At 37.5% G+C, this 19,953-nt stretch overlaps 1 protein-coding gene across 1 annotated transcript in view; it reads right to left on the bottom strand.

Moving 5' to 3' along the window:
• Nucleotides 1-12,026: 12,026 nt before the first annotated feature.
• LOC128310920 (olfactory receptor 6C74-like) overlaps nt 12,027-19,953 on the bottom strand; it is a 33,265-nt gene continuing 25,338 nt past the window's right edge. Inside the window, exon 3 of the transcript XR_008292090.1 lies at nt 12,027-12,681. The gene's annotated coding sequence lies outside the window, so the exon portion shown is untranslated. The remainder of the gene's footprint in view (nt 12,682-19,953) is intronic.

The raw sequence follows: 19,953 nt of genomic DNA, 5'->3' as shown, positions 1-19,953 counted from the left end.
CTTATTTTTCCTTCCCTTCCCTTCTATTCATCCAATTCCACATATGAGTGAAATCATATGATATCTTCCCTTCTCTGATGGACTTATTTTTCTTAGCATAATACCCTCTAGTTCCATCCACGCTGTTGCAAATGGCAAGATTTCATTCTTTTTCATTGCTGAGTAGTATTCCATTGTGTATATATACCACATCTTCTTTATCCATTCATCAGTTGATGGACATTTGAGCTCTTTCCACAATTTGGCTACTGTTGATAGTACTGCTACAAACATTGGGGTGCATATGTCCCTTGAAATCAACATTTTTGTGTCCTTTGGATAAATACCTAGTAATGCAATTGCTGAGCAGTATGATAGTTCTATTTTTAATTTTTTTTAATTTTTTAACGTTTATTTATTTTTGAGACAGAGAGAGACAGAGCACGAATGGGGGAGGGTCAGAGAGAGAGGGAGACACAGAATCCGAAGCAGGCTCCAGGCTCTGAGCTGTCAGCACAGAGCCCGAAGCGCGGCTCTAAATCACGGACCGCGATCATGACCTGAGCCGAAGTTGGATGCTTATCTGACTGAGCCACCCAGGCACCCCTACATTTTTAATTTTTTGACAAAGCTCCATACTATGTTCCAAAGTGGCAAAGGGTTCCCCTTTCTCTGCATCTTTACCAACATCTATTGTTTCCCGAGTTGTTAATTTTAGCTGTTCTGACAGGTGTGAGGTGATATCTCACTGTCGTTTTGATTTCTATTTCCCTGATGATGAGTGATGTTGAGCATCTTTTCATGTGTCTCTTAGCCATCCGGATGTCTTTTTTGGAAAATGTCTAATCATGTCTTCTGTCCATTTCTTTACTGGATTACTTTTTTTCAGGGGGGTGGTGTTGAGTTTGGTAAGTTCTTTATAGATTTTGGATACTAACCCTTTATCTGATATGTCACTTGCAAATATCTTCTTCCATTCAGTCAGTTGCCATTTAGTTTTGTTGATTGTTTCCTTCACTGTGTAGAAGATTTTTACCTTGATGAGGTACCAATAGCTCACTTTTGCTTTTATTTCTCTTGCCTGTGGAGTCATGTCAAGTAAGATGTTGCTGTGGCCAAGGTAAAACAGGTTGCTGCCTGTTTTCCCCTGTAGCATTTTGATGGTTTCCTGTCCCACATTTAGGTCTTTCATCCATTTTGAATTTATTTTTGTGTATGGTGTAAGAAAGTGGTCCAGTTTCATTCTTCTGCATGTCAGTGTCCACTTTTCCCAGCACGATTGGTGACTTTTACTAAGTATAAAATTTCAAATTGACAGGGGCACCTGGGTGGCTGAGCTCAGTCAGTTGCACATCTGACTTTGGCTAGAGTCATCATCTCACAGTTGGTGAGTTCCAGCCCCACATTGCCCTCTGTTGTCAGCTTGGAGCCTGCTTCAGATCCTCTGTTCCCTTCTCTCTCTACACCTCCCCCACTTATGCTCTCTCTCTCACAAAAACAAATAAGCATTTTTAAAAAAAAAGAAAAATTCAAATTGACAGTTCTTTTCTTTCAGCAAATGAAAACATCATGCCGCTTACTTCTGTAGTTTCTGGTTAGAAATCTACAGTCATTCATGGGGCGCCTGGGTGGCTCAGTCAGTTGTGCATCCAACTTCGGCTCAGGTCATGATCTCGTGTTTTGTGAGTTCGAGCCCTGCATCGGGCTCTGTGCTGATAGCTTGGAGCCTGGAGCCTGCTTCAGATTCTGTGTCTCCCTCTCTCTGGCCCTCACCACTTGTGCTCTCTCTCTGTCTCTCAAAAATGAATAAATGTAAAAAAACAAATTAAAAAAAAAAGAAAAAAGAAATCCACAGTCATTCAAGTTGTTCATCCCTTACAGGTAATATACCTTTTTTTTTCTGGGTCATTTCAATATTTTTGTTGTGTTAAGTTTTCAACAGTTTAATTTTGTTTGGTCCTAGCATGGTATTTCTTTGGACTTGTACTTCTTTGGGTTTGTTTAGCTTCTAGAATCTGTAGGTTTATGTAGTGTGCCAAATTTAGAAATTTTTCAGCCATTATCTCTTGAAACATATTTCTCAGCACTGAACAATTTGTACTTGTCCTTCTGATGACAAGAAGTTTTACCTTTTATTCTTCCACAGGTCCCTGAGTCTCCATTCCTTTGTTTTAAGTCTTCTTTTCTCTGTCTTTTCCAAATTGGATAATTTCTACTGATCTATTTCCAGTTTCACTGGCAGTGTTATCTGTCATCTCCACTTAGCTTCTGAGCTCAGCCGGTGAGTTTTATATTTTAGTCAGTGCATGTTTCAGATCTAATATTTCCATTTGCTTCTTCTTTAAATATCGTTGCTGAATCCTATATTTCTCTTAATTTTACAAGTTCTTGTAGTTGTGTGTTAGGATATTTTTAAATAATTGATTTAAGTCTTTGTCAGATACTTCCAGCATCTCTGTCATGTGAGAGTTGACGACATCATTATTGAGTTCATTATCATTTCTCATGAGAATTGAGATTTTCTTGGTTCTTCGTGTGCTGAGTCATTTTGAACTTGGATATCATGTTTGCAGACTCTGAGTCTTTTTAAAAACTCTCTGGAAAGCGTTTATTTCCTAATTTAGGCAAGAAATAGACCTGACTCAGTTCAGGTCATAAATTCCATCCCATCTTCTATAGTCTACAGTTTCAATGTCAGTGAACTCTTCAAAACGTTTGCAAAAGTATTCACATAAGTCACACATGTGCATCACCCAGGGAAGCCTGGCTTCTGGCCAGAAATCTTTCTGGTAATTCAGCTTTCAGACTCCTTATTATGCTGATTAAGATCAAATACATTCATGCAGAGTTTGGGAGTAAATCTTTGAGTTATTTGACAAATTAATGTGCTATGTTTCCTCAGGTTCCCCCTCATCATGGTATCTACAATATATCTCACTTCCCTAAATACCTCTTCTAGCTTCTGTGGCCAGAAGCATGGGGACTTCATCACTCTTCTCTGCTGCTCTCTTTTGACTGGACCAAGAAGTGAGAGAACCAGAAGATGAAAACATGGTAAATGCACCACTGATTTGGTGGTACTTTGAATTCTGATCTTCTTTTCAGTCCTTCTGCTACTATTCACAGTACAGAATCCTCTAATGGCTGCCAGATCCATCCTGTTTTACAGCCATTTTCAGTGGGGGAGACAGGGCATATCATCTTTCCCCCAACCTACCTGAAATTGGTTCCTACAGTTATTTATTTACTTCTTTATTTCTGCATATCACCTACATCCAATCTTGGACCTCCAGTTTTTGAACACCTTCTGATCTTGACTCATTTTCCTTGTTCCCCAGCCAAAGCCCAGTACTCAGTCACTGTAGTATTCAATCATTTGCACACCTTTTGTGTTGTAACTGCCTTGCCTAGCCCCATCCTGAGATCAAAGGGAAGACTCCCTGAGGTTTCTTGGGGGGAAATGCCTGATAACTACTTCCCTGCATTAATTACCTAGAGCATCAGCAAGATAATGAAAGCAACATTTCATGATTTCCCACAGGCATGTAAGTTTCACCGAAAAATATTTTCAAGTTGACCTAAACAATGGAAAAAGTACTCCCTGAAGAATTAATTATCTGCTAATTTATCCCCTCTGGAGTCACTGGTAGGCTAATGAATTTGGCACTTTTTATTATAAGCCCAGTGGACAGAGAATTTCTGTATGGTAGCTCCTTACTCATGGTGTTCAGGGATGACTAGGGTCCTATGTAGCCCTGCAGAATTCCCTGAAAATACTATCACAATTACCACTAACTCTAAAGCCACTTCTGCTCAGGGCTCTCAGAGCCAGTTGACATGCAAAGTAAGCAAAAATAAACAAACTTCCTCTTGCCTGTCACCCTGCTTCTTTATTCTTTGTATCCCTTCTTCCTACAAACAGTTTAATTCTAATAAGTCCCTCGCCTGAGGCTCCTATTCCCCACTGCATTGATTTGCTTATACTCCACTTTATTCCTGGATATAAAACAGCTTATTGTTTCTGAAAGAGCAGACCTAGGCCGGCTGACTCCATTTTGTTCTTTGTCCTCCATCTTGAATGATTATGTCCCCAACATGGCCCCCTTTCCAGGAAAACTGCCGAAAGAAATTCCCGCTCAAACCTCAGACGACGCCTCGTCTCCTTGAGTAACTTCCCACTCACCCATTCAAACTTCCCATTCAAACCACACCCGGCAACCTGAGCAACGGGACTCTGACCCTTCCCCAGCCAATCAGCTAAGGCCATGACCATCACCCCAACAACTGCCCCTAGACCCCTATAAAACCTTTGTGCTTTTGAAACTCGCTCTCTCTCCGGTATCTCACCGCTGTGTCGGTGCAGGTAGGGGATTGAGCTCAAGCTAGCTGGAATAAAGGCTCTTTGCTTTTGCATCAGACTCAGCTCCCTGGTGGTCTTTGGGGATCACGAATTCTGGGCATAACAGTTTCCTCACCTTCATTTTCCTCACTGATAATCTTCTTGAAAGACAAACTTATACTTCCTGGAAGAGAACTGGAATAATGTCAAAGGAGTGAAATATTTTGTTGTGTCTCAAAGTGTGTTCCCTACACCAGTAGCAATACATCACCTGGTAACTGGTTATAAATGTATATTAGTAGGCACCATCTACATTATCAGAAACTCTTGGGATGGGGCCCCGTAATCTGTGTTTTAACAAACCCTCCAAGTGACACTGATGCATGCCAAAGTTTGGGAATCATTGCAACTAGGGACTTAATAATTGCCTTAGCAGGGGCAGGATGAAGAAGAAGAGTGTTTCAGATGTGGATTACCTGGAAAATTGAACTGGTTTTCCACTATGCTTGGAAGAAGACTTAGTGCTAGTATCCTTAGTGGCTGAGTGAGGTGAAGGAGGGGAGGCGAAGTATAAATGTTGAGTGAGATGGGCTGACAATGCCAGAAGCCTTCATTCCCTTTCTGTCTACCTGCTCCATCTGTTGGCCTGGATATTAATCTCTCCAGCTACTGATAACACTTTGGCAATGATACCCAGTGGCATTCTTCTAATAAAAATTCATTCATTATTCTTCCAGGTTTTTTCTCCATTTTTTGTTAAAAACAAACACGTTTTTAATGACTAGTCTTCACAAATATGGCATTATCATGCTTTCCATATATTAGTTCAATAATCCACTGACATTTTTTGGCTGACTTTTTGCAGTTCTTAACATCACATAAATTTGGATTCAACCAAAAAATGAGTTTGCTGATGTAATACTTATTTCAGTATTATAAATAATCTGGAAGCTGAATCATTATGTCTCGTGATAGAAACAGAATTATATGCTGCACTAGAGTCTATAAAAGAACAAAGTTTGCCCTCATGTACAAAGCATTCCCCCATATGACCATAATCTTCAAGGGAAAGAAGGAAACAGCGATTGACTAAACAAAACTTCTATTTCAAGAAAATTTTTTCCTTTACTTCAGAGAAATTTTGAGCAAGTGGAATATGTCCAGGATAATACTGAATTTGATCCTGGTTATCTGGCATCAGAAATTCCACCTAAACATCATGAAAATACTGACTATGAAAGCATAATAAGTTTTTTTTAATAGACTACAGTTTACCATCAATAAAAAGGCTACCCCCTGAAAAGAAAAGCAAGTATTTCTTCAAACTTATCAAATAAGAGAGGACATTATTGAACATTAAAGAGTCAGAAGACATTTTTGTGGTTAGCTCACAACTATGGCTGCAGTCCTCCTCCCATCAGAGGTAGGAAGAGTTTTGCAACAGTTAACAATTTTTTCATGAAAATATACTCACAACTCAAAGATGATTATAATGTTTTGTTTTGTAAGATTCTATTTCAATTTTTGGTAAGTAGATTGTATTTTGAGAAAAAATATGTATTTGTTCATAATTTATGTAAATATTTGGCTTATGTTTAGCATTTATATTTTTCATTCCTCATTTTTTGGGGTGAATGATTTACATTTAAATGAAGAACACAGTTCATAAGTTAAAGCTGGTTAGTTTGACAAGTGTATACCCCCATGTAACCACCATCGTAATTAAGATATATAGCATTTCTATAACCCCATATATTTCCCTTCTCTTTTCACAATTACTTCCTTCTACCCTGATTACTGTGCTGATTTTCAATATCATATAATAGTTTTACCTGGTTTTGAACTTTATATAAGTGGAATAATACCATACACACTCTATGTCTAGCTTCTTTCATTCTACAGTCTTTGAGATCCCTCCATGTTGTTCCATGTATCACTAGTTGGTTTCATTTTATTGCCAAGTAGTAATTCCTTTCCATAATGACTAATGATTTTGAATATCTTTCTATATATTTATTGGCTTCCATGTATTTCTCCAATGAACTATTTTTTTAAGTTTATTTATTTTGAGAGATAGACAAAGAGAGAGCATGAGAGCATGAGTTGGTTGGGGTACAGGGGGAAGAGAGGGAGAGAGAGACTCCCAAGCAGACTCCATACTCTCAGCACAGAGCCTGATGTGGGGTTCAATCTCACAAATGGTGAGATCATGACCTGAGCCAAAATCAAGAGTATGACACTCAACCAATTGAGCCACCCAGGCACCCCTCTGATGAAGTATTGATACAGTACGTTTCCATTTCTTTACTGGGCTTAGTGCCTTATTATTAATGAATTGCAAGTGTTCTTTATATATTTTGGATACAAGTCCTTTTTCAGATATGTGTTTTGAGGTAGGTTTTCTCAAAGTTCGTAGCTCATGTTTGTTCTCTTAAGCATTTATTAAACAAGCTTAGGACAACAAAGATTTATTATTTTTCAGTTCTTTGGCTTGGCAATCTTGGTGGTTTTACTGCTGGTCTTGCCCCAGATCATTCAGATAGCTACAGATATCTTATGGCTTAACTGGAACTGGAAGGCCCCAAATGACATTACATACATGTCTAGAAATGGTTCTGGCTATTGTTGTGTATGCCTCTTCCTCGAAGAAGCCTCTTGTCTTCTAGTTAGCTAGACTGGACTTCTTCACAACATGGAGACTTCAAGATCCTAAGAGAGGCAAAGCAGAGGCTGTGATGCCTCTTCGGTCCTAGTAGCCAAAGAATTGTAACATCACTTGTGCTGCGTTCCACATTTTTCCTCTCTCTGTTATTCTTTCTTTATTCCTGATATTCCAATTTTCTCCTAGTATCATTTCTCTTCTGCCCAAAGAACTTCGTGTGTGTGTGTGTGTGTGTGTGTGTGTGTGTGTGTGTATGTGTGTGTTTGAATTCAGGTTTACTGGCAACAAACCTTTTCATTTTCCTTCATCTAAGAATATCTTGATTTTACCTTATTCTTGAAGGATATCTTTGCTAGGCATAGAATTCTAGAAATATTGTTCTTTCCTTTCAGCACATTAAAAACATTATACCACTTCTTCCTGGGTTCCATGGTTTCAACTGAGAGATCTGAGAGAACTGTTCTTCCCTGCAGGTAATGCATCATTTCTTTCTGACTGCTTTCAGGAATATTCTTTTCTCTTTTGTTTTTTGAAGTATATTTCTGATGTGTCTTGATGTGGATTTTTGTTTGGGGTTCATTCAGTTTCTTGAATCCATAAATGTATGTCTTTTACCAATTGGACATGTTTTTAGCATTATTTCTTTGAAAATGGTTTCAGCCCCACATCCTTCTAGTCTACTCTTGGGTCTCTGCTGACATAAATGGTAGATGTTTTGTTATTTCCCTACACATCCCTGAGATTCTGTTCATTTCTTTCCAGTCTATTTTCTCTCTATTGTTCAAATTGGGTTATTTCTATTGTTCTATCTTTGAGTTCACTTATTTTTACCCTGTGATATTAATTCTGTTCTTCAGCCTCCCTGGTGAGTTTTTTATATTGGTTATTTATATATTTCAGTTCTATTATATCCATTTTATTTTTTGTATCTTCCATTTCTTCGCTAGTATTTTCTACAATGAATTAGAAAATCACTATTTGTAATAACCGATTCAGGCAAGATCATCAGGGGATCCTAAAATTAATGGATAAACGTTTGAAGAGACAGGGGTTTGTACATAGTCTCAAAGTATTGTCCCACAAACATATAATGATTCCTTATTCATTGATAAGTAATATGCATACTTTATTAACCACTTATTAATTAGTTAATAAAGTAGTTATACATATTAGTCAATAAAAAATACTTGTTAACATTAATGTGGAGAAACATGGCTCACACCATCTGAGCCATGTGATAAAACTGGCATATCATGTGTCTTTGGTATATTATACTGAAAAGAACACAGATTCACTTCTCTAGTATTCTAGCCAAAAGTGCACATATAGAATGAAACTATAAGGAAATATCCAACAAACCAAATAGAGGAATTCTATGAGATAACTGACCAGTATTCAGAAAACTCTAAGGTCAAGAGAGATAAGGAAAGATTGGGGAATCATTCCAGATCAAAGGTAACTAAAGACACACAACAAGTAAATGAACATGTGATCGTGGATTGGATCATGAACTAGAAATGGAGAAAAGAGAAGTTAACTTTTCTTTGTTTTTTTTGTTTGTTTTGTTTTTGCCATGAGAAACATTGTTGGGACAACTGGAAAATTTAAATGGGATCTATATTAGATGGTGGTATGGTGTATTGTATGAATATTAATGTCTTGATTTTAATGGCTGTGCTATAATAGGGAAGTGTATTCATTCATTAGGGCTGCCATCACAAAATACTACCAATGTGCGGCTTAAACAGCAAAAAACTTATTTTCTCAAGTTCTGGAGGCCAGAAGTCGAAGATTAAGATGACTGCAGGTTTGGTTTCTGATGAGACTTTTCCTGGCTTTCAGATTTCCACCTTCTTACTGAGTCCTCAAACACACATACTCCTGGCATCCCGTCTTCTTCTTACAGGGATACCAGTCCTATTGTGTTAAAAGTCCCACCATCATAACTTCATTTAATTTTAGTCACCTTCTTAAAGGCTCTGTTACTAACTACAGTCACAGTGAGGATTAGGGTTTCAACATGCGGACTTTGTGTCCTCACCATAGTTTTATAAGTCTTGAATCTTATCTAGTCTCCAACTTTATTCTCATTCATCAAGATTGTCTTGGCTATCCTAGGTACTTTTAATTTCTATAAAATTTTAGAATCTGTGTATTAATTTCCACAAAAATACCTGGTGGGATTTTTTTATTACAATTGCATCTATATAGATGGGACAGATTAGTCTATAATTTTCCTTTTTATGTAATGTCCTTGTTAAGTCTATCATTAAAACTCTATTGAAACTTCCTTTGTTGTTCAGCAGATGATAAATTTTAGTAAATATTCCATGTACACTGGAGAATGTTACTCTATGGTTGCTGGATATGGTGTTCTATGTGTAAGTGTTTAAACATGTGATTTAAATATTCTATGTTATTATTGATTTTTGTCTGTTTGTTCTACCACTTACTGAGAGAGATGTTTTTTAAAATCTCCATTCATGATTTTGGATTTAATTTTAGCTTTGTCAGCTGTTGCTTCATATATTTAAGGCAAATTTAGACCATCATGTCTCCCTATTAATACTTTTATTATTATAATGCATTTTATACGTGTTTGTATGTATACAAATCTTTACATCTTTACCTCTTGTGGTAGTTTTTATCTTAAAGTCTACTTTGTCTAGTACTTACACAGTTACCTCACCATCCTTTGGGTTTGTGTACTATATGTTTAGTTCCTCTTTCTCTATCCTTTAACTTATAACCTTTCTATGTTCTCATACATCAGGTGTGACTCTCTTGAGCAGCGTATAGCTCAGTCTATTTATTTTTTATTTAATCTGACAATCTTCTTTTAAATTGGGTATTTAGCCTACTTTCATTAATTTATTACTATAAATTTGAGTTAATCCCTAATGTCCTACTATTTGTTTCCTACTTCTCTCTTTTGTTCTCCTTTAATCTCCTTTTAAAAGTATTTATGGACCTTTGGGGCGCTGGGTGGCTCAGTCAGTTGAGTGTCTGGCTTCGGTTCAGGTCATGATCTCACGTCTGTGGGTTCAAGCCACGCATCGGGCTCTGTGCTGACAGCTCAGAGCCTGGAGCCTGTTTTGGATTCTGTGTCTCCCTCTCTCTCTGGCCCTCCCCTGCTCGTGCTGTCTCTCTCTGTCTCCAAAAAATAAAAAGTTAAAAAAAGGTATTCATAAACTTTCAAATAGAATTTTTATTTCTTCATAAGGTGTATGTTTTCAAAGTTCCAAAACATAGCTTTGCTTTTTCAAACTAAACACATGCAAGAAACCAAGTAACCACTAGGTAACCACTATACTCATTTTGAAAACTGCACATTAGTTTTGCGAGTTTTCTGGATACTTTTTATTAGTAGTAGAAGCATACATTATGGGTCTTTTTGCAGTCTTTTCACTCAACATTATGTTTGTGATTTTTACACATGTTATTTCCTGAACATGTGTTTTGCTCAGTATTTCTGTTCGAATACGCTGCAATTTCTTTTTTCATCCTTTTCTTGAAGGACATTTATATCACTACAAGTTTGGAGATGTTACAATTAGTTCTACAAATATATTTCTGATATATATATATCATATATATACAATACACACACATATATGTACATATTTATGTATATTGTTTTATCTAAAATTTGCTATGTATTATATATACACACATTGTTATGAAACTGCTAGATTATAGGGCAAATATGTAAAACATGCTCAACTTCGGTAGATTTCAAATTTTACACTTCCAGCAAGAGTAAATGGGGTTCCAGTATTCCCACTGACACTTGGCACTGTCTGGTTTTTGCATTTTAGACATTCTGGTTAGTGTGAAATATTATTGTATTGTGGTTTTAATTTATATTTCCATAGTAAATAAATAACTGAAACATTTTAATATAATGTCAGCCTTTTGTGTAATCTCTTTTTGTGAAGACATTTTTGCCCAGTTTTCTTTTATTCCACTGTCTTTTCCTTACTGATTTGTACATTTGTCATATTAAAAATAGCTTCTCCCAGACTGTGGCTTGCCTTTTCAATTCCTCAATGCTGTCTTTCAATAAACAGAGGTACTTAATATTACCGTTTTTTATGGCAAACTTTTGTCTTGGTCAAGTAGTTTTTTATCTGCCCCCAAAGATAACATATTTGGCCATGTTTTCTTGTACATGATTGTTATACCATTTACATATATAGCTGCAACTCATCTTCTGGATTTCTTTATTTTTTTTCTCCTCTTTTAACTTTTACTTTTGGTACGATATAAAGTAAGGGTCAAGTTGTATTTTCTCCACTTGAGTACCCACTTGATGCAATACCAGTTACATTCATTGAAAAGATCATCACTGCCCTATTTCCTCAGACTATCATCTTTGGCATGGATGTGATGATGTATATTTTATTGATAACTCAATAAGTCAGAGAAAGACAAACACTGTATGATCTCATTTGTAGGTGAAATCTAAAAATATCTAACTCACAGAAACAGATAGTGAAATTGTGGTTGTCAGGGCCTGAAGGGTGGGGGAAATGGGGAGATACTGGTCAAAGGATATATACATATCCATATACATACATATCCATATCCTTTACATTATGAAACAGGTAAGTTCTGAGCATCTAAGGCACAGCATGGTGACTATAGTTAACAATACTGCATTGCACTCTTGAAAATTGCTATGAGAGTAGAGCTTTAACATGCTTACCATAACAACAACAAAGTGGTAATTATGTGAAGTGAAGGACGTTTTAGTTAACCTTACTGTGGTAAACATTTCATAATATATGTGTGTACCAAATCATCACTTTGTACACCTTAAGTTTACACAATGTTATATGTCAATTATATCTCAATAAAGGTGGGAAAAAAATTTTGAGCTTCATAAAGTTTTTTAGAAATTACATTAACTCTTTGATACCTTTTGAAAAAGTGCGTAAGATTTACATTGTTCCTCCTTTCAATGAAGCACTGAGATGTACCATAAGAAACCCTGTATCACTGAGAAATAGGACAGAAATTAAGAGTATAGAGGACACTATTTAGTAGAAGCCCATTAAGGTGCAGACATGAAGACTGGAGCTAGAGGGAAAATGGAAAAACAGTGGAAAGAGGATCCCTACACCCAATGCTGAATGAAGTTCCGAGAGCTGTCTGAATGTAGAATCACTCTCCACCTTCAGTGTCCATAGGACCAGGCCTATTGTGACACCTGATTCAGGATTTTAATGAATGAGATGCTACTTGTGAAATAAAACCCCCTCGCTAGCCATGATTGATAGGATTTCCATTCTTTTCAAGACAAAGAGTCGAACTAAGATGGGCATGAGGAGAAAGCAGAGCTGAGCCCACCCAGCTCCTCTATTTTTGGCTGGATGTATCTTTCCCCAGTAGCAGACATGAGGCACCAAGGTGAGGCACACTGCCGGCAGAAGCCAGCCTTCTGAGGATGCAGCACATGGCACCCTGGCAGTATCCTCTCAGTCAATCTGAGCGTGGGCTTCCCCACTATGCATGCACTGGCCACTGTCCTGCCCTGTTCTGTGACTGGCCTGACCTCCCAACTAAGGAAGATGATGACAGATACCTCCACCCAAGGCTCAGCAGTCCAGTCATATTGGGGGGCTGACGAATTCCAATTTATCTCCTCTGGTTCCTGAGAACTCTTCTTAGGACCTCTGTCTCCAAGCAGTGATAAGTGCTGGATAAGAACACAGAATTTGATTGTGTTGTCAGTCGTGAGAACACTTTCCCAAACCAATACCTATATAAAGGTTCTGATCACCCTGACATCCCCAGAGGCAAATGTGTGAAAAGAGATCAGTCTGGTTTACTGAATCTTAGGAATCTTGGACCCTGACTTTATGACACGAACCAATACAATACTAATTGATCAGATGATGTCTTAAGCCCAGCCAAAAAATCCCATTTCATAAAAGGGGATTGATTATATAAATTAGTTTTCTCTCCATTGCACACTGTTCATCTTCTCCTCTACATAGTTCCCCTCCATTAACAGTAAAATTATTTCATGTAATAAGCTCTAAGGGTGTTACTAGAAAAGGTGTGAACTCAAAAATGTGAACATTGCCCCCATTTTAAAGGAGTTTGGTTTGGAGGGGGTAGTATTGAGAGCTCTTCCATACTCTGTGTAAAATCCTGACTGGTCGATTTCCATATAATACAGAGATTGAGCCAGATAATCTCTGGGGTCCACTTGAAAATACTCATGGAGGTAGCAACAAGATGCTGTGGGAACAAGGAACTAGTTCAGAGCTGAACTACTGACGGGTGTATTGAAATGGCTGAAGTTTGGCAAGGCAGGAATAAGTTAAGGAATTGTGGCCAAACTACTGAAAAAAGTGTGGGTTTAGTCAGGATCTGATAATAATTTATTATACTTTAACTGAATGCACTTTATATTACCTTGAGATAGACTATGCTTGAAGGGTAAGCTTGACAAATAGAAGAATGAAATCCAAAACTCAATCTATAAATCCAGGATGGTCATTACCAGCCATAGATGGTACCCAGTGAAGGACAAACCCTAACGAGCAGATTAATGCTCTAGATTCTGGTGCCATAAAACATTTTATTTAGAAAATCCCCTAGCCTAATTCTAGGTTGAAGATATTTCCACTCATAATTTTTAAACCACTTCATTAAAGTATGATTGATATACAAAAAGCTGTAGATATTTGGTGTATACAATTCGATGTGTTTGGAGATAAGTATACACCGTTGAAATTATCATCACTATCAATGCCATTAACCTATCTATCGTCTCCAAATATTTCTTCCTAGGCCCTTTGTTGTTGATATTTTGTCCTTACATGGCAGTTAAAGGCATTTAAGATCTACCTTCTTAGCAAATGTTTAAGTAGGCAAGAAAGTATTGTTAATCATAGGCCCTATGGTAGACAGATGTCTAGAACTTATTTATTATGTATAACTCAAACTTGTTCACTACCTCCCTGTTTTCCCTTCTCCCCCGCCTCCTGACAACCACCATTCTACTCTCTGCTTCTATGTATTTAATTAGATGCCACATATAAGTGATCAGTATTTGTGCCTGGCTTATTTTACTTAGGATAATATCCTCCAGGCATATCCGTGTTGTTTCAAGTGGCAGGATCTTCTTCTTTGTAAAGGCTGAATGATATCCCATAATGTGTATATGCCACATTTTCTTTATCCATTCTTCTTTACCTGGACTTTTAGGTTATATCCACATCTTAGCTATTTTGAAAACTGCTGCAGTGAACATGGGAGTACAGATATCTCTTTGAGATACATATTTCAATTCATTTAGATATATATACAGAGGTGGGATTGCTTGATCAAATGGTAATTCTATTTTGAAAATTATCAGAAAACACTCTATTGTGTACCAGAGTGGCTACACCAACTTACCTTTTCATCAATACTGTACAAAGGTTCCTTTTACACACATCCTTGCAAACACTTCTTATCCTTTGTTTTTTTTTTTTTGTGTTTTGTTTTTTGGTTTTTTTTTTTTTTGGTAACTGTCATCCAAAGAAGTGTGAGGTGATAGCTCATTGTGGTTTTACTTCTTTTTCCTTTAGTGATGTTTGCCTTTCCATTAGTGATGGTGAGCATCTTTTCATGTACCTGTCAGCCATTTATATGTTCTCTTTGGAGAAATGTCTATTCAATTTCTCTGCCCATTTTTTGATATTTTGGTGGTGAGTTTTTTTTTTTTTTGTCTCTTTATACAATTTGGAGTATTCATAGAAAAGGTGATTTTGGAAGACAAACAATTTTCCATTTGGACAAGAAAATGGCGATCATTTCAAGTTGGTCAAAAGCATTTGTGAAGCATGCAGCTACAAAATCATGCTTCAATATGTTTGCAGTGATAACGAGAGGGAAAAGAAATGGAAAAAGATGAGCTGAAGCCATAGACAGAGTCTAAATTATAAGTGATGTCAAATACCATATGCAGGAAGAGAGTTTTTCAGTTGTTGAACTCAAATAGATAGACTTTCAGGGACCAAAATAGATAAGCTATTATTAGCTTACTCTGAGGGCAATAGGGGAGGCACTAGCATTAAAGTGCTAGAATGGCAATAACTTAGGAGTTCAAATGGTGGAGTAGTATGGGACCCTAGCTTGTTTCATCTCTGAAACACAGCTAGATTAACATCAAACAATTTTGAACACCTAGGAAATTGATCTGAGGATTAACGCAACAATGTGCATAATTTGAGCAAGAGATCTTTGCAGGTACCATGTAGAAAGATGAATTTGGGGAGAGAAAATCAATGGTGCTATGGAGGGTAGGGGGCTGTTTTCATGGAGAGAGGACAGAGAGAGAAAGAGAAAGGGGGAGAGAATGCAGTGCATCAGAATCACACAAGAAAAGCATCCCCCTGAAAGTAGCTAGTGAGTGAAAACACTAGCAGGGGACTGACAAGAAATCTGTTCCCCAAAACTACTGAATAGGGGAAAGAAGAGGGTTTCAGTACCACCAGTTTTTTATAAATAGTGGAATACAGAATCTGAAGTTTTGGAGCTCAGTGCCTGGCGGTGCTCTGGCAAGGAAGCAGGGTGAATCCCCTGGTGTAGGCAGTGTGGTCTGAGGAGACCCTGTAGTGCACAAGGAGAATCAATTCCCCTACCTGGAGTGCATTTGGTAGAGGCAATACAGCCCCTCCAAGGGCAAAAGTCCCAGCAGGCCCCAGAGAGCTGCCACATCTACTGGTATAGGAACAAAGACGCTAGCTGAGGGCAGCAAACCCTGTGCCCACAATTTACTATAAACTCTGAGTCTGTGCCACTGCAGAGTCCCAACCATTTTCTGGGACAAGTCAGTACCCAGCCATTGCTCAGCGAGACCTTCCCCCAGAGGATCAGCCCAGGTCCCAACTGCAGGGGTCTCTGGAGTGTGGGCCTTAAGATTTTGGAGGGTGGCACCACCTGGCAGGTGGACAGCTAGGAGACAGGGAAAACACAAAGAGCAGACAGAAACCTGAGACAAAGGCCAGGGCGGGGGGGTTGTTCACATATCTGTAAGGGTGTTAGGTTCCCTCTCTGGAAACTAGAGAGTGGGGTGAAGCCATTTTCACTACTAACACACCTGCATTAATCAACCCCAGTGAGCTAAGCAGCACCACCAAGTGGAGAATGAAGCTGTTATACCAGGTCTGTCCACCTGTGCCCTCCAGAAATATCTCCCGCAGGGCAAGTCAGCCTGAGACCTAGAGTAGCAGGCCCCTCCCCCAGAAGACCAGCCAAATCCCTTCCACCCATTTAGTCTACAGATCATAGTGTGCCACAGTTTCAGTGCTAGGAGAAACTGGATCTGGCTTCATTTGGGTTGCTTTTTGTTTGTTCATTTTCTTTGCTGTTTGTTTATGTTGGGTTTTTTTTTTCCCCTTTCTCTCTATTCTTTTTCTTTCTTGGCTACAGAAAGAGCAAATATTTTATTCCATTTTATTTTTCTTATTTTTTTCAATTTTTTAAATTTTAATTTCTTTAAAATTTTTTTTTCTTTTCTGTTTTTTCTCTTTTCCATCAAGCTTCTCTTAACAAGCAGGCCAAACACACCTCGGTTCCTTTATTTTTGCTTTGTTTTGTTTTTAATTTTTTAATTTTTATTTTTTATTGTATTTTATTAATTTTTTTCTTCCTCCAAAATGACAAGACAGGAATTCAGCCCATGAGAAAGAACAACAAGAAATAATAGCCAGGGATTTAATCAACGCAGGTGTAAGTAAGATTCCTGAGCTCGAATTTAAAACCATGATTATACTCTCAGGTACAGGACACATAAAAAGCTATTAAAGCATGCAAAAGACAGAAAAATAGCTAAGTGACAAGACAGAAAAATTCCCCTCAAAAGAAAATTCAGGAAGAAATGACAGCCAGAGAATTGCTCAAAACAGATATAAACCATATTACTGAATAAGAATTTAGAATAACAATCATAAGATTAATAGCTAGACTTGAAAAATGCATAGAAGACAGCAAAAAATCTCTTGCTACAAAGTTCAAAAACCTAAGAACTAGTCACAATGAGTTAAGAAATGCTATAAATGAGATGCAAAATAAACTAGATTCAGTGACAATGAGGATGGAAGCAGAGGAGAGAATAGGTGAAAAAGAAGAAAAAATTATGGAAAATGATGAAGCTAAAAAAAAGAGGAAAAGGAAATTACTAGATCCAAGGGGAGAATTACAGAGCTTAGTGGTTCCATAAAACAAAGCAATATCCGTATCATAGGAGTTCCAGAAGAAGAAGAAGAAGCAAAAGGGGCAGGTTTATTTGAACAAATTATAGCTGAGAACTTCCCTAATCTGGCAAAGGAAATAGGCATCCAAGTCCAAATGGCACAGAGAACTCCCTTCAATATCAACAAATACAGGCCAACACACAACATATCATAGTGAAACTGGCAAAATACAAAGATAAAGAGAGAATTCTAAAAACAGCTAGGGACAAATGGTCCTTAACCTACAAGGGTAGACACATAAGAATAGTAGCAGATGAAAGAGCCTATTGAGGAAATTGTGTTTCAAGTTGTATATGCATCTGGGTAGTCAGAATAACGCCAAGGCATTCCGGATAGACCTAGAAAGTGCTGTGGGAAAAATGTTCTATTGATGCCCACGAACATAGTTGTAAAATGAATTTTTGCCCAAGTGTTATCGAGAGTGTACCCTGAAAGTAGGGGGAATGTCCACTGAACTGTCTACTGTCCACTGTCCACTGAAAGTTGTCAGGCCAGATGGGAGTGGCAGGAAATATTCAATGTGCTGAATAAGAAAAATATACGGCCAAGAATCCTGTATCCAGCAAGGTTGTCATTCAGAATAGAAGTAGAGATAAAGGCATTCCCAGACAAACAAAAACTAAAGGAGTTTGTGACCACTAAACCAGTCTTGTGAGAGATCCTAAGGGGGCTTTGTAAGTGGAAAGCAGCAAAGACTACAAAGGACCAGAGACATCACTACACACACAAAACCTACAGATAACACAATGACAATTTAGTGTCCTTATCTTTCAAAAGTCACTCTGAATGTAGATCAACTAAATCAAAAGACATAGGGTATAGGGTATCAGACATAGGGTATTATTTTTATATATATATATATATATATATATATATAAAATATACTAATAATATATAATATATACTATATATATAGTATATATACTTAAATTTACTTATATTTATAATATATATAAATATACTTATGCTTTATATATATATAAATATAATAAAATAAACAAGACCCATCTATATGCCGCCTACAAGAGACTCATTTTAGATCTGAGGACACCTGCAGATTGAAAGTGAGGGAATGGAGAACCATCTATCATGCTAATGAAGGCCAAAAGAAAGCCAGAGTAGCCATACTTATAACAGACAAACTAGATTTTAAAACAAGTTTGTAACAAGAGATGAAGAAGGGCATTAGATCATAATTAGGGGGTTTACCCATCAAGGAGAGCTAACAATTATAAATGTTTATGCTCCCAATGTGGAAGAACCCAAATATATAAATCAATTAATCACAAACATAAACAAATGTATTGATGATAATAATAGCTTAATTGTGGGGAACTTTAATACTCTACTTACAGTGGGGACCTGGGTCATTCAGTCAGTTAAGGGTCCAACTTCAACTCAGCGCATCATCTCACGGCTCATGAGTTGAGCCCTGTGTCAGGCTCTGTGCTGACAACTCAGAACCTGGAGACTGTTTCAGATTCTATCTCTGTCTCTCTCTGCCCTTTCCCTGCTCATGCATTGTCTCTTTCTCTCTCTCAAATATAAATAAACATTTTAAAAATTAAAAAATACTCCATGTACAGCAATGGACAGATTATCTAGGAGGAAAATCAATAAGGAAACAATGTCTCTGAATGACACATTAGACCAGATGGACTTAACAGATATATTCAGAACTTTTCACACAAAATCAGCAGAATACACATTTTTCATGAGTGAACATGGAACATTCTCCAAAATAGATCACATACTGGCTCACAAAACAGCTCTCAACAAGTACAAAAAGATTGAGACCATACATGCATATTTTAAGATCACAATGCTATGAAACTTGAAGTCAAACACAAGGAAAAAAATTGGAAAGCCCCCAACATGGAGGTTAAAGACCATCCTACTAAAGAATGAATGGATAAACCAGGAAATTAACAAAGAAATCAAAAAATATATAAGGGAGACAATGAAAATGAAAGCACAACAGTCCAAACACTTCGGGATGCAACAAAGGTAGTCCTAAGAGGAAAATTCATTGCAATTAAAGCCTATCTCAAGAAGCAAGGAGGTGCCCTGGAGTACTGATGCATAGGGGCACTTGTACCCCAATTTTTATAGCAGCACTCTCAACAATAGCCAAATTACGGAAAGAGCCTAAATGTCCATCAACTGATGAATGGATAAAGAAATTGTGGTTTATATACACAATGGAGTACTATGTGGCAATGAGAAAGAATGAAATATGGCCCTTTGTAGCAACATGGATGGAACTGGAGAGTGTTATGCTAAGTGAAATAAGCCATACAGAGAAAGACAGATACCATGTGTTTTCACTCTTATGTGGATCCTGAGAAACTTAACAGAAACCCATGGGGGAGGGGAAGAAAAAAAAAGGAGGTTAGAGTGGGAGAGAGCCAAAGCATAAGAGACTCTTAAAAACTGAGAACAAATTGAGGGTTGATGGGGGGTGGGAGGGAGGGGAGGGTGGGTGATGGGTATTGAGGAGGGCACCTTTTGGGATGAGCACTGGGTGTTGTATGGAAACCAATTTGACAATAAAATTCATATATTGAAAAAAAAAAGAAGCAAGGAGGTCCCAAATACAGAACCTAAATTCATACCTACAGGGGCTAGAAAGGCATCAGTAAATAAAGCCCAAAGCTAGCAGAAGAAGGGAAATAATAAATATTAGAGCAGAAATAAACAGTATAAATCAGAAAAAA

The sequence above is a fragment of the Acinonyx jubatus genome, chromosome D2, assembly GCF_027475565.1.
Source record: "Acinonyx jubatus isolate Ajub_Pintada_27869175 chromosome D2, VMU_Ajub_asm_v1.0, whole genome shotgun sequence".
In the NCBI taxonomy this organism is placed as follows: domain Eukaryota; kingdom Metazoa; phylum Chordata; class Mammalia; order Carnivora; family Felidae; genus Acinonyx; species Acinonyx jubatus.
This window is presented reverse-complemented; position numbering and strand designations above follow the sequence as displayed.